The 14300-nt window shown below is 41.8% G+C and overlaps 1 long non-coding RNA gene across 6 annotated transcripts in view; it reads right to left on the reverse strand.

Annotated features, from left to right (window-relative positions):
- The window catches only part of LOC136286315 (uncharacterized), a 140267-nt gene extending 126230 nt beyond the window's left edge, over window positions 1-14037 (reverse strand). For all 6 annotated transcript variants that reach the window (XR_010719848.1, XR_010719847.1, XR_010719844.1 and 3 more), the window contains exon 1: window positions 13953-14037. This is a non-coding gene — a long non-coding RNA (uncharacterized lncRNA). The remainder of the gene's footprint in view (window positions 1-13952) is intronic.
- Between the last annotated feature and the right edge of the window lie 263 nt (window positions 14038-14300).

Genomic DNA, 14300 nt, shown 5'->3' on the forward strand with positions numbered 1-14300 from the left:
GACAAGGAGCAAAGAAACAAAGGCTAGGCCAACAAAGTCGTGCAGAGCTCGAGACAAGCATTAATTGATCACTAATAATCCTTTTCTGGGATTTCTGTCTGCCTCCACAAAGCCTGGCTGACACAGCGCCCAGCAAGGCAAACTCCTGACCTGAGCCAGCAGGCCTGGGTGCAACACAAGCAAAGGGCTTTTTAAATATAAGCTGCTGCATCTCTGCAATCTGCGGTATGTCAGCTAGCCAGCCAAGTCCCATTATTTTGTTGGAGATGGGAGAGAAAGGGAGAAATATTCCCCAGCACTTTTCCAGGCTGATACCAGAGCGTGCTTTTGGTTTCCGTCGCAGACAGATTCAGCTGAAAAATGGAGCAGTTGTGAGCAAGTTTCTCAGTTGTGACAAGTGAGCACAGGCTCAAGATCAGTTGCTTTTATATTAAATGAAGACCCAGCCTTGAATTTTTCAAAACCAGGTGTCTATTTTTTTTTTTTTTTTTTTTGGTGGGGCTTTGCCAACGTTGAGATATTTTATGTTTGCCAGCTGCCAGTCTCAGTTTGGAAAGCATAGCTTCCTCACTTAGTGATGCAACTCCATAGGCATAGCAAATTATGTACACGTTTGGCAAGCAGCTTTGAAAAGGAAAAAAAAAAAGAACAAAAAAAAAAAATGTACTCCATGCCAAGAAATGTGAACACTTGCAAAAAATACAGTAGTTTATCAGAAGAAAAGAGTTTCCCCTCCTGTTCGCCTTCCAAGGATTTAGCTGGGGAATGTTCACCTGAGCAACCTAAACTCTCAGCATTCCAGAGGTAAAGGGGAGGGGAGGAGAGAAAGGAAGGAAGCAAGCACATCATTCTGCACGGTGAATTCCCGTGCTGTGGCTTCTCCCAGCAAACAGAGCACCATTGCTCACCGGCAGGGTAAATAACCCAAGCCTTGAGGAAGCGAAAATCTTGCTTAGAGAAGTGCAGGCTCTCAGTGTGGCTGCCCTTAGAATGAAAGATGCCTCGAAGTTGGAAGTTCTCCTTCGTTACCAGTGCTTGGCTACCCCCTGCTGGGCTCCCACGGCTCAGACCCTTCTGTTCCATCAGGCAGCAAAAGCATCCCAAACACACCCGGGTTTCACCACTGGGGTGATCTTCCTAACCCAAACCAGGCTTTACCCCTGCTCAGCACCAAAAAAAAAAAAGACACAACGGTCAGCTGAAATCACAGGGATGGGCTGGTTGTGGTACTGCAAGCCTCTATTTTTTATGTCATAATATAAATATTTATTTTATAATATTGATATTTTTATATTATGGATTTATCAGACTTCCCCCAAATTCTGAATCAGAATGCATTGAGGAATTCAATTTTTTTTTTTTTCAAGAAGCAAATGAGACCCCAGCACATGAATATCCAGAAAATCAAATATTTCCCCAGTAAGTATAGAACTCTAAGGCAGAAAATTTCCTTTCTAATTCTGTGTAAATTCGATGAGCACATCTGAAACACTTTGCTCAGCTTGCTTTAAAAGCATTCCTCAAATACAATTCAGAACAGGAATTCTCAGTACAAAACCCCTTATTTATGTATTTTGCGGATTAAATTTAAACAGGAAAACGTGCTGCAAGACGTGTTCAAACAACTAATAGTTCCTGTAAACCAAAAATATATTAAAAAACAGAAAAATGAAAAGAAAAAGATTAGTTGTTTTAAGCTATAACACAGCTGCATGCAACTAAAGCCAGAAACATGTGAAATTAAATTGGATTTTGGGGCAGGGGGTGGGGTAGTGTGCAGTGGGGTTAAGTTTACTAGTAATTCAAATCCTCTTTTCCAAGTTGCAAGATGTTGTTACTGACACTTTTATTTTTCTTTCATTCTGTTTATTTTTGTGAACAAGGCAGAAAAGAAATTGTTATTTGAACCATATTAACAGAGGCTGCATGTGCTGGCTTAGGGCTCTTGCTTAGCCAGTTACTGCTTCTACATTGCAGAAGGGTGAAAAAAAAGGCAAATATCCTTTCAGACATTTATTAGTGTCACATAAATGGCAGAATTATATATAACAACAGATGAATAATAGGCTGAATTATTCTCTAACCTCTTTGATTTCTAAATGCTGGAAAGACACTGTCCCCCTTGTTCTTTTATCTAAATAAAGCATGTGCAGCAAACAAAATATTTCCCTTGTGTTACCACAGGAAAAGGGACGAAGTTTTCATGAAACAGAGTTGTAAAAGGGGATCATATTACTGAACTAGTGTCACATCTCTCCTCTAAACTGCTGTCCTTTATGCTGCCTGTCCTCTGCAAGAAGAGAAATGGCAGCAGCAGACTTTGAGGTGGGAGGGGAAGGCAGGATACCGTGCCTGTCTGTTAGTCAGCAGGAGCCGTCAGCTGAAGGGGACGGGTTAGAATCCACAGTTCTCAAAATCTAGACAACTAATCTGTTGGGGTTTGGGGTTTTTTTCCCCTCTCCTATATTTAGATTCTGGTTCGTTCTCAGGACACGTAACCTTTTCAAAGGTTCACTCCTGAAAGGACAGAAGTGCAAAAAACCAGTATTTCAAAGCTACAGGCCAATGAGGAATAGAAGGATCTGGTCCTTCAGCTGCCACTATTGACAGGAGGACTTTGCTTTACTCAAAATGGCTTTGTCTCTGCTGCGGATCTGCTCACAATTTATCTCAAAGCAGAAGGCATTTATTTAAATACAGAGCCAGAACCTATCACTAATCTGACAAGTTTTCCACACAGCTCCAGCCCAAGCTCTCTCTCTGTTGTTTAGCAGTGGCCATACACTGCTGGAAAATGAACAGGGCATAAGAATCATTCAGCAAGGTGTCTAGAGTGACAGTGGACGGAAGGGTGTGCCTGTTTCCCCCAAAATGAGGGCAAAAGAAGAAGGATGGGCATCCCCACTCCACCCCATCCTGCATTCCTGGCTCCTAAGTGGGCAGACCTTAAGGAAACTTCCTGTGTGCCATGGGATGCCACCAGAGTTCACCTCTGAGCTTTTCCTGAGAGCTCCTGCATCTCATCCCAACAGAAAGCTAGGAGCAGACTGGGATGAATATCCAGAGCTCAAAGCTAAGTAACACTTGCAGTTGTCAGAGTTTATCTCAAATATTCCCTAGAACCGCACCCAGCCTTCAGTTTCAGTGTATGTCCTCATCTTCTTCTCATCACCTCTTCTGAGGTACCACACACACTCCCCATGGGGCTAAATATCATTTTCTTGCAGGCTCAAACTGCAGAGATCTTTCCTGCAGCCACACAAAGTCTAACTGATGTCACCTCTAAAGTTAGTCACCCTCCTGCTAGTCTGCTAGTAGCCTTTTCTCCTCAGCTTCTGTCCTAGCCTGCTTGCAGACAGCTTTTTCTGGAAGGTGCTAAGATCTTCTCAGATTTGTCAGGCACTGCCTAGCCACTCCACTCACAGTCACAATCCAGCCACCTAAATTCTCTGATGAAATCTCACCATGACTTTGTGTGGCATTCCTGTGTGAAAACCTGTGAGATGCACTTCCTTGTGATAAGAAAAGAATGCAATAGCTAGGCAATTTGGGAGGAACTGGAGGATTCCAGGTACTACTCCTGCATCAGCTACAGATACGAGCAGAGGAAGAATAAGAAAGATGTGTGGAATATATGGGAAATCAGGAAAGAGAGAAAGGAGCTAATACAAAACCTGTCTACTTTGGACAAACCAGTAGTCTTGATTACTTTCTATCCAAAAGATTTCAGTTCCAACACTGTGAATTTTCCAAGCTACAATATCAGTAAATTAGCTGTTGCAGATCACGTCTCTAAACATAAAGAATATGCTCCAAGGGAAACCATTGCTATTCCTCTGCTCCCAACTAACATGTCCCAAAAAATGCAAATCACACGAGGTACCACCACAGTCCCCAGCAAAATCAGTGACTTGTGGTGACATGCTTCACTTCTGGTTTCAACATCTGGCTGGAATTTTACGCATACAAAGTCTGTGATTTGTACAAACAATTACTTTAGAGAAACAAAAATCTTTGCAATTCACCATGTCATAACCAAACCATCTGTCCAGCAGGCCACTATGGGATCATGCAGATAAGAAAAGAAGGCAGAAGGTGGCCCATTTTGTCCAGTATGTTTAGTTCAAAATATCTGCTTTGGTCTTCATCATCAACAACAGGAGCTTACTCACGTTACATTGTAAGTTCACTGGAGACCAAAAGATTTTCTCCTTCCAAATGAATTATATCCATACCTTAACTGTCAAAATTGTAAGCAAAAAAAAAGAAAAAACCTATCTACTGAAGCTCTGTCTACCCTACAAAACAAAGGAAATCAAGAGAGCTGAATGTAAGAGTTAGTATTTTATGTGCAAACCAGTATGTGCTGCACGTCCAAGTGTCACTAATAACATTCCTTCATTTTTTTAAAAAAAACAGAAGCATTGAATACATGAAATTGTTATGTTTCTTTTAGGCCAGGAGAAGGCAAATCCCAGAATATGTATGTTCAAGTCAAATCACAAGCATTTAGATCCTATCACAAATTCAGTTTCTTATATGAATGTGAGTAACTCAGTGTACATATGGCACTCTTGCCAGAACAAATTAACGTTGAAAGCTGAGACATGAGAGACACCTTCCTCAGCCAAGTTGTGACTATCCTTGCCTAGAGCACACAGTACATGGCATTTAAAAGGGTCTGCCCCACAGAATGAGCTTTCCTGGACTGTGTCATGTTCCCAGAAAAAAAAAAAAGGCAAAAAGATGAACAGGCGGCAACATAAACATAAGCCTTGCTGAGAAGGCAGCATTTTAGATAACTTGTACTGTGTCATTCTGGTACCCCTCACTTGGCAAAACACAGGCTTAAAACACATTATGTTAAGATAAGAGTTTGTTCTCAGATAGTTCCAGCATAATCAAATGAACACAGAAAGCGGGGTGACCTTAATTAAAAGGTCATTTACATTGTCTGCCCTGCCCTGAAAGCAGGATGAGCTGCAGCATGTTATTTTTGACAGATATTTGTATAAGCTGCTCCTCAAAAATCTTCAGTATAGATTCAGCAATTTTCTCAGACAATTTGTTACACCACAAATGTAGATCTGCCTGCGCTCCACAAAGGACCACGTGAGGGCTTCGAAAAGATTCCAAAGGGCTCGGGGGCCAGTAAAACAGGAAGAGTAGGAAAGGTCAAAGACTGTGTCCTGGTTGGGCAAAATGAAGGAGTATTTGTTATTTAATAATTACGTTAGGAAAGCAAGCAAACCCCCAGGGATGAGCTCGGAGCTCCACTTTCCAAAGCTCTGCCCAGCCACAGCATTCCAGGTGACAAGCACACCCAAGAGAAGAGACATTTATCCAAAGTAATACAAAAGCAGCTTCTACCACCTTCCCACAGACTCTTCAAAGTTTCTGAGCAATCTGTATAATAATAACAACCTACAGCTGCAGCTCAGTGACCAACCCTTGGGCTACACACCACAGCCAGACCAGAGCAGGGGAATAGCCTGTGCTGCCTGGATTTTTAGCTCAGACAGAAATAAAACTCAAGGCAACTTCCACGAGTGTGGCAGAATTCATTAAAAAAATCCAGTCTAGAGAAGGTGCTTATTTTAACTTCACACAGATTTGTAAATTTAAGAGATGCTTTAACAGGCCGTGGGGTTTTACTTTTCTTTTCTTCACTGAACAACAGATTTAGAGGGTATAAAATCTCAAGGATTTTTCTGAGACGTTGGCAATGCTGAACCAGAAAAAGATGCTTTATTTTTACTGCCATAGTGACACGGGGCTTACCAGAAGAACAACTCACGTCACGTGCAAAAATCAGGAATTCCTCTTTTTTTTTTTCCCCCCCGATGCCTACTAGAACACTGGCTGGCACATGAACAAACCCGCCAAGAGCAATGTGTTGTCCAATGCAATTTCCATCTCCCAAAATGACTTAATCTGACTTTTCATGCCACTCACAATTTATTTCAGGATGTGCACAAAGGTTTCCACCAGCAGCACCCCTCTCTAAGACACTGCAGCTAACACTAAAAAAAGGGCTTCAGCTCACCCATGTACTGAGGCCTGGCTGCAGAGAACCAGCAGCTCTGTGGTGAGATGGTATTTTCAAAGGGCTACCCTTCAGGAATCAGAGAATTCAACAGAGCTTATTTTTCATGCCCATGTGCAAAGCCTTTTTTTTTTTTTCTCCTTTTTTTAAACACCTGCAACCAGCTTTTCTATTGACATCATAACAGGGGAATACACTTTAACTTACTCCTTCTCCATAAAGCAGAAGTCTTCTCTTGTGAGGATTGGCATATTTTTACCCTTAGAATGATCTCCGCTTTTATATGCCTAATTAAATTTTAGCGGTCCCTTGCTTAAATAAAGATTTATTAGCCCTTAAAATAGTAGCATAATTCTTCTTCCACCTGCACACTATCCTTTACTGTATTTACAAGCAGACTGGCTTATCCACTACCAAAAAAAAAATAAAAAAAGTGCATGATTTAATGCTATGTTATTGGTGTCAGTTACTGAACTTCACAATACAGCATTCTGAAGATACTACTCTTTAACCCTGGAGCTGTCAAAACACTTGAAAAAAGAGAAGTTGTCAGTTTTAGAGATAAAGTACACAAAAAAGTTCAAATAACAGAGGCAATCAGCAAATTTCAGCCCCACATTCAGACTCTGGCGTAGGTGTGATATGACCCAACACATCATCAGTCAAAGGAATCCAGGGAATTATTTTTAAGGAGATGAAATTTGCATCATCAGAAGCCCCTACTTATACATCTCCTTTCTCTTTGTGAACAAGAAATTCAAAACCTGCATATAACACTTTTGCACACATAAATTTATATATACTGACAGAAAGGCAAATAATAACAGAGTAAAATACCGTGTTTGCCAAACTATTGGAAATAATTTCTGGGGTTTGGGTTTTGTAAAAAAAAAAAAAAGCTCATTTACTCTCCAGGATTAGAAGATCAGTAGTTTGTTGGTCTTTCATTAGTTTTACTTTATTACAGTCCTGCTTGCTAAAATATTTACATCATGGGGAATATCCTTTTCACTGAGCTGTAAAACCTCACCTCTCTACCCTGCACACTGACATCTTTGCACCTTGTAAACACCACCACTACAAGCAATTGTGTTCCATGTGTTTGTCAGATCGCATCAGGAATGCTGAATTTCATCATCCTGCTATAGTTTTGATATCGTTCAGCTTTTGGGAATTTCAAATACATTTTAAGTGCGAGAGGTGACTCATTTAATTTCACTCTTCTCATTTAATTTCACTCTTCTACACCAGATTCTCTTTCAAAAGTCACAAAAAGCAGGTCACTCAAAAACATTCAATATAGGAATGTCATACAGCTGGCCTCACAAATAAATCAGCATACAAAATCCCCTCTTACTGAAATTTGTCACAGTAAACATCAGAAGCTGTAAAGTGAAACTAATGGCAAACTGCCTTCTTGTGCAATTTGCCCAAATACGCACATCCCATCCATAGCTTTGCACTTTTCCATATATGTGCTATATGTACAGAGAGAAACTTGCTAGAGCCAAGATGCCATCAAAATCTGGAACAGAAATGAGTGAAAAACCCTGGAAAATATCAGTTTTATAGCAACAGTGTTGTAATATCAGTACATATTATTCCTTTACCTTGCAATCTTAATTATGGCCACCAGCTGCTGAGACTACCTCTGGTTTTCACGCATGTATGTCAAGGTCTATTAATATGTTAAATGAATATATAATGGATGCTACATGGATATACACAGGCCAAGTCATGAGAAAACCTCTGTGATCAGCAGTGACACTGGAAAGAAGGTACTGTGGTCAAGGCTGGGCTGGAGGGGCACGTGTCCTCCGCATTCAGCCATGCCTTAAGTTTGAACTTTCATGTTTTCAGATTCTGTCCTGCCTAGGGGAGCAGTTCTGAGCCTCATATTAGGTGTCAGTCAGCTCTCTTCACAGAGTAGGGAGACAAAACAAATCCTTTTCCTGCTGAAGACCGAGGACAACTTTCAGGCCCAAAAGCACAAACAAGAGTGGACTGGAGGGAGGAACAAGAAGGATGAGACCTCAGAACCTGAAGCTGTAGTTGGACAATTAAACCCCAATATGCAAATGGACCAAAACTTATAAAAATGTAAGATCTGGTGACCATTAGTCCATTTTGTGACCATTTTGGGTCCACCTTGGGTGTAGCCCTGGTCAGGCCCTGTCCAGCCCAGGTGGATCAATAAATCCCCCTACTTTATTCTCTAGCTCTGTCCTGCCTCAGGTCAGCCTTCCCAAGGCATCAATGTGGGTACATACACACAGTCCACATTATAACTCAGTGGGGGAAATCAAAATTTTTTCCCAACGTTCTTCCAACAGTCGTTCTTGAGAATGAGAGGACACCTGAGCAGCTTTGCCAACTGACCATAATTAAAAAACTACTCCTGTTGAAGTGAGGGAGATCACAGAGGATACATTTAAAGGGGTAAGAAACATGGACTGCAGGATATAGCTCTTTTCCATCCACCCATAAAAGCCCACTGCATGTACTCATTTCTGTCTTCTTTATGAACCTAACAAAAGAAATAATGATTGAGTTATTCAGATTCTGTCTAGAGGAATGAAATCTCCAAACGTTAATATCATCCCATTTCAAATACTCCTTTATTTGTGGTGCAGCTTCTTGTGCAATACACCACAGAATGAGTCTAAAACCAATCCTCCAAATGCAGTAAAAGTCTCATGCAGCATCCCCAGGACGCTCCCATTTCCTTGTAAAATTACATTAAATGACTTTTTGCAGAAGTGAAGAAGGAGCTGCTGCTGGGACGCTTAGTCTATCAAAACACAAATAATTAATGGTTGAAAATACGTTTTGTTTAATAATTGCTGTTCTTCATTAGTGTGAACCAAGGACACAGACTATCTGAGACAATAGCATCTGCACCCCATATTTCATTATCACCAAACTTCACATTTCACACAAAAGCATAACTAGCAAAGCCTTACAGCTTTAATTAGTTTCTGCCATAGCTGTGAAGGTCAGCCAATTATTGTGTGTGAAATTTCAATATGAAGCGGCTGAATTGAAGACAGCGTTGCAACATTGTGAAACTCTGCAATGCTGTAAATCTAGCATGATAGAAGCTTTTTTTTTTTTCAAAGAAAAACACCCACAAAGTAACATAAATTAATCATCAGGTATGCACAGCTTCAAGGCTTATTGGCTAATTTAACACGTGTTAGAGGAGGGGGGGGAAAAAAGGTAATTTTTGATAGCATGTTATGCTTTGCAAGGTTTCTTCTTATCAGTGTCACCAACCATGACAAAACACTTAGTTGGGTTCTCATTTCTAGGAGGGAAATCACAGGGGTGTTGTGCGATTCAGAGTCCTACTGTCAAGAGAAAACAATAGCATTGAGCAGATGAATTTCACCCATCTAGAATGAGAGCCATGAGACATACAGCCTGCCCTGAAAAACCAGCACTTTCAAAAGTTGGCTTATTTAAGCTCCAGACTCATGGCTGGCTTTGGAAAATCTTGAGCCAAGTGCATTTCATATGTGTTGGCGTGTAAAAACACATAAAAGATTCTGGACTCAAATGATGTCCAAATAATCTACGCCCCGGCTGGCAGTGAGGAAGTAGCAAAGGATGCAAAAGGATGCACACACCTCTGACCCAAGGCACAGCCTCTTTCCACATGCCATTCTGGCCAAGCACAAGTAATTTATGCAGTGTGTTGTGCCCTGGGATTACAGATGTGCAGAAGGCACAGCCTGAACCTTGAATGCATTCAAGGCCAGCCTTACTCTCAAATCTGGACAGTGGTTGTTGGTTAAACATAAATATCTTTTGCCTGTTTCTTGGGTTTGTTTTTTTTTTTAATAGATGAAAACTCTAAGTAAATTTTATCATTTTAAGTAGTGAACATCAAGACCTTCAAAAATGCAGTTCAAGATTTTTTTTTTTAATTTGAGTAGCACCAGATGACACATTGAAGTCAAATAATAATGACACAATGGTTCTCTATTCCTCTAGCCCCAGCGAGTTAACAAGACCTGTCCTTGATTATAAATTTACAAGTGAGATCACTGGGTTTCAATGGGAGAAAAAAAAAAAGGAGGGCACAAAGCTTAGGGATTGGGTTTATTTTCTGTGTTGTTCCTATGTTTAAGCCCCTTTTTTTAAAAAATGAAATGATCCTGACAGAAAATATATGCAAACTCATTTTTAATCTAGCCTGGGACAGCGTATGCAGCTCTAGAAAGCACCACAGCTTTATTCACGTGGAAATACCTGCATGTTTGTATGTATATTTGCACATTACAACCAATTCCCCCTTCCTGTGCCCCATTTTTTTCCTGCCATTGGGAGGACCAGGTAAGTGGTTGTGCAGAGCCTCTGCGGGCAAAGCAAAAGCAGCAGGGCAGTTTTACTGCTCAGATTCTCTCCTGACTTTTTTCCTGGCACAAAACACAATTGCAGCTATAATGCCAGTCACAGCAGTTGTTGCCAGAGCTTTTTGTTCTCTTAGAAAGAAAAAAAGTTAAATGCATAACTAGCTCAATGCATCAATGCTTATATCAAAAATCCCCAATTTTTCGTTGCCAGAGAACTGCACCGAAAGCAGCCTGGGCAGAAGATGGAGGATGGATTCTGCCCTTATGATTTCCCACCTGGAGTCCAGATCTGTAAAATTAGATCCTTCCAACATAGAAAGGATGTGGACCTGCTGGAGGGAGTCCAGAGAAGGGTCACAAAGGTGAGTAGAAGGATGAAGCACCTCTGCTATGAAAACAGGTGAGAGAGCTGGGGTTGCTCCACCTGGAGAAGAGAAGGCTGCAAGAAAACCTCACTGATTTTCCAGTGCCTAAACGGGGCCCAAGAGCACTGGTGAAGGGCATGGAGTGACAGGACAAGGAGGAGTGGTTTTAAACTGAAAGAATTGGGTTAGATTAGATATTTGGAAGAAATTCTTTGCTGTGATGTTGGTGAGAACTGTCACTCATTTTCCAGAAAAGTTGTGGCTGCCCCAAGCCTGGAAGTGTTCAAAGCCAGGTGGGATGGGACTTTGAGAAACCTTGTCTAGTGGGAAGTGTCCCTGCTCATGGCTGGGGAGTCAGAACTAGAGGATCTCTAAGGCCCCTTCCAACCCAAACCATTCTGTGATTCTGTAATCATAGATTATTTAGAATTAAAACCATCACCATGGTAAACACGCATTTTTTCCCTGCCTTTTGAATAATCCCTTAACTAAATCCAGCTGAAAGAGAGATGGTTAAGTAATTCACAATTTGTTTCCTGCTGCACCTTTTTCAACATCACCACATAAATCCATGCATGGAAGGGAGAAAAAAAAAAAAAAAAAAGTTGTTTAGTTGGCATTGGCAGAATAGGACTGATGTCTTCTAACCAACAAAGGCTGAGCTGGCTGAAACAGGTATCAAGGGTAAATTTTTTAAAAAATTAAACATAATGAAGACCCAGGTCAATTCTACAATATAAAAATAAAACAGGAAAAAAAAAAAAAGCAAGCACAGTCTTAGAATTAAGACCCAGATGTTCAGTGTGGTGCCTTGAAATACTCCGTGCCAACTATAGAACCTCAGCAGTGCTTCAAAGGAGTATGAATTGCACTTCAGCTGAGGCCTGGAGCTCTGACACAGAGTTTAGCACATTATTTAAGCTGCCACACCCTCCAGGGTCCTCTGCAGGTACATCAGTGTCTCTGTGTCAGCACTGCTAAACAACAGCCTAAAATCAGCTGTGAATAGGTGGCTTCATGTTCCTTGGTTTCCCTTTCCATCTAATTAGGAGCACATTAGCTTCCTTCCGTGCAGATAACTTTCAGCCCATACCAGGCAGGTATTTTCTTTTACTGTCCATCAATAAGAGTGGCTAGCAGCATAAAATCCAACCCGAATTTCAAGGTACTGCTTTTTTACCTCTAAACAGCAAAGGAGTTGGTTGTACCAGAAGTGAAACCATGTGTAAGTCCCAGACATGTACCATCCACCACGATATGAAACTTTTGCTGAAATCTAAAACAGCAAAAAATAGAAAAGGAAGGTGAAATAATTAACAGTGGCCCCAAAAATGCTTAAGAAAACATGTATGTGTAGGCATTTTGGTACATTTTTGTGCATAAGTTGCTTTATTTCTCTTAAATGAAATCAGTGAAAGAAAATAATCCAAAAATACTGTTATAGGTGAGTAATGTTATGCAGAATAGAATGGGATCACCTGAGCAGAAATCAACTCCAGAACAGAAGTGAAAAAAGAAAAAGAAACAACCACATTCACACAGAAGAAAACCACAACGTATTATTAGCGAAACAGACTGAAACCTGTCTCAGGCAGCTCCCCCAAGGGAGCAGCAAAGCTGAGTAGCTTGGCTGAGGGTGTCTTTTACTAAAGGTCAGACAAAACTGCAAGAGAAACCGAGGGGAAGTCTTAAAGTTGTCCCCTAAGACGGGGAATGCCTGATAGAGGTGGAGAGTTGAGCAGGCTTATTAAACACACGCTAAAATATCAAATGTGATAACAGTGGCTGAACTAAATCAAACATGCTCTCAGTGTGATACAAATCACGGTCAGACAAGGTAAACAAACACAAAGACACACAAAGCCCTTATTCCAACCCCCAGCAATCAGATCCATCCCCAGGGACGTGCCACTGGCACCAGCAGCCCAGCCTGGTTAAGGACATTGGGGACATGCAGGCTCTTTGTGAGAGAAGCTCTTCCTGCTAAGAGTCTCCCATGCTCACTCACCCCACCCTGGCTCTGCTCCAGCAGCAACACTTCCCTGCAACAGGGTCTCCACTCAGCCCAAACCACCAGGGACAAGATCTCTTCCAGCCAGCCTTGCCAACAGCAGCTGCTCCCAACCAAAGAGTCTCTCTCTGGAGAAAACACTCTCTCAGTGCCAGCCACGCAACAAGAACAGTGGCTCCTAACATCAGCAGTCTCCTTCCAAGAAGAAATACAGGAAAAATCCTCACAGCCAGCCTCTCTCCAATGGGAGCAGTTCACATGTTAACCCAATGAATAATTCCAAGCTGGAAGATGAAATATTTAAAGCGAAGAAAAGGCACAAGATCTTCAGATGTTCGCAGTTTTCAAGCCAGCCTTCAAAAGCTCACGAGCTCACTACCATTTGCCAAGCAGGCTCAACATGAAGAGCATGCTTAAAAGAAACATGAACAATTGCACCACCAAATCAGCAGGGACTTCAAAATTCAGCAAGAATAGGAGCAAGCAGAGCTGCTGAAATGCCAAGGTCAGTAACTGCAAGAAGAAATTCACCGCAGTGCCGTGATCTAAAGCGTGAGTCAGACGATGGCCATATCACACAAGGAAAAACCATGGGAATTGTCATGTTGGACTGACCTCCCCCCCACCCATCAGGGAGCCAACACAAAAATCTGCAGGGGTTAAGAAAAGGAAACCTTCCAGTGAACTCATAGGGCCTAGCGCCACCCTTACTGTCCTAAGTTTCCTCCTTACCCTGTTACTCAGGGCACAGCTTATGTTCCAAAGCCTAAAGGTCTGTTTGCCCTCAGGGTTGGTTTTTTCTCCATCTAATATAAACGTGCCCAGAGATGTCTAAATCTGACCTAAATTGAGAACCGTGAGGATTCATATTGTTGCAGCAGCCCTCTTGTTGGAGGGTAGAAATGAGCTGAGACGCAGACTCCTTGTTTACCATGAAAAGGGCCCTGGTTTATTCCTTTTTACAGCTCAGCCATCCTGACCCCAAACCCTTCACCGACTCTGGCTGCAGCAAGCTCCTGCCGGAGGTTTCCCTTGCAGCCTCTGACTGCTGCTTATCACCTGCTCAACTCTGTCTGCAGGGATTGGTTTGCAGGCTCTGAATACAGCTTTTACCCAGCTAGACTGTGACTGCACATTCCACCACCAGGCTCTAACTGCACACCCAGACTGACCTCACAGCAGCAAATCTCCTTCCTCAGGATCCTTCTTCTTCATGACCCTCTTGTTCCCTCTTGCTCAAGGTTTCTGCTCCTTCATGATTCCCCCTCAGCAGCTCAGCCACTCCCTTTTATCCCACTTTATTGGATACACCTGCAACTCATCAGGGGTGAGGCTGTTAATTCGTTAATTACACAGCTGTTACTTATTGGGGGTGAGGTCACCTGTATTCCCTTCTCCTCTGACCAATTTTCACCAGGTAACTTATCCATTGCCTACAAAGTGACTCTCTTAACCCATTTCAACTGACTTTCCTTTAATTTTCTGAAAAAAAAACCCCACTTCTGATTCCTGTTATTGCA

This window comes from Chamaea fasciata, unplaced genomic scaffold (genome assembly GCF_029207755.1).
Source record: "Chamaea fasciata isolate MVZ Bird 193981 ecotype frontalis unplaced genomic scaffold, bChaFas1.0.hap1 SCAF_3, whole genome shotgun sequence".
Lineage (NCBI taxonomy): Eukaryota > Metazoa > Chordata > Aves > Passeriformes > Sylviidae > Chamaea > Chamaea fasciata.